The sequence below is a fragment of the Anneissia japonica genome, unplaced genomic scaffold (genome assembly GCF_011630105.1).
Source record: "Anneissia japonica isolate Jap-2015-1 unplaced genomic scaffold, ASM1163010v1 scaffold269946_len1024_cov118_single, whole genome shotgun sequence".
Taxonomy (NCBI): Eukaryota; Metazoa; Echinodermata; class Crinoidea; order Comatulida; family Comatulidae; genus Anneissia; species Anneissia japonica.
This window is the reverse complement of record NW_022757592.1, coordinates 31-1,024: the sequence shown is the minus strand read 5'-3', so window position 1 is coordinate 1,024 and position 994 is coordinate 31. Positions and strand designations below refer to the sequence as shown.

General features: G+C 27.2%; 1 pseudogene; it reads right to left on the bottom strand.

Moving 5' to 3' along the window:
* LOC117124808 lies at window positions 1–64 on the bottom strand (annotated as a pseudogene; the record flags this gene model as incomplete).
* Window positions 65–994: the final 930 nt, after the last annotated feature.

Here is a 994-nt window from a genome sequence, read left to right as displayed (position 1 = left end):
TCAGATATTAAGCTGAAAAGAACAGATACTACACATGATCTTAGCCAAAAGGCCGAGAAGCGATGCCAAATATTAATAGCCAAAGTATATATAGTACAAACTACAGTGCTATACGACCGGTGTTGAATAAATAATTTTAAAGAGTAGTATATTTGAAAAAAAATAATGTTAAATAATAACTTTAATTTTAATCCTATTTTACATTTTAATAATACTATAAAATGTAATATAAAAAATGTAATAAAGGTAAATATTTAACCTACTTAAATATTCATTAGCTTTACGCATGAATGACTTTGGCGGCGGCATTTTAGCACGTTGTTATAACGTTTGGAGAATCGCGGCGGGGGGTCCTTGTTATCTTGTTATATTAAAAAAAAACAATTGATATAACAATGTGGATGGAGGTCAAAGTAAGTTCGCAGAACTTTAAGTTGTGACCTCCAGAAAACTTCAAATCCACTCAAATAATCGGAGTAAGAGCATGTTATAAGAGCGTATTATACAAGTGAATATATATATACAGTATATATAAAGATATAAATACCTATATATGTATATATATATATATATATATATATATATATATAGAAAAATATATATACCTATATATAAATATACACATACATACCTATAACAATATTCATACACAAATGATTGATATGGTGTACCCAGCTGAGATGTTTTTTAATTAGGATTAAGAAAGGTTATTCTATTGGCTTGTCGTTAAGCTTAACATACTAAAGATTAGTTTGTCTAGTATGAAACACAGATGTAATTTGTTTTATCCAGAGACCTTGAGTGATAAATTATTGTTTATTTGTTTTGTTTGTTTTATTGAAATTCCCCACATAAATCATATACTAGTCAAATAAATTATTTAAAAAAAAAAATTGAAAAAAATTTAAATAACAATGTGGATGAAGATCAAAGTAAGTTCGCAGAACTTTTTATGGCCGCCAGAAAACTTCAAATCCACTCAAATAATCGGAGT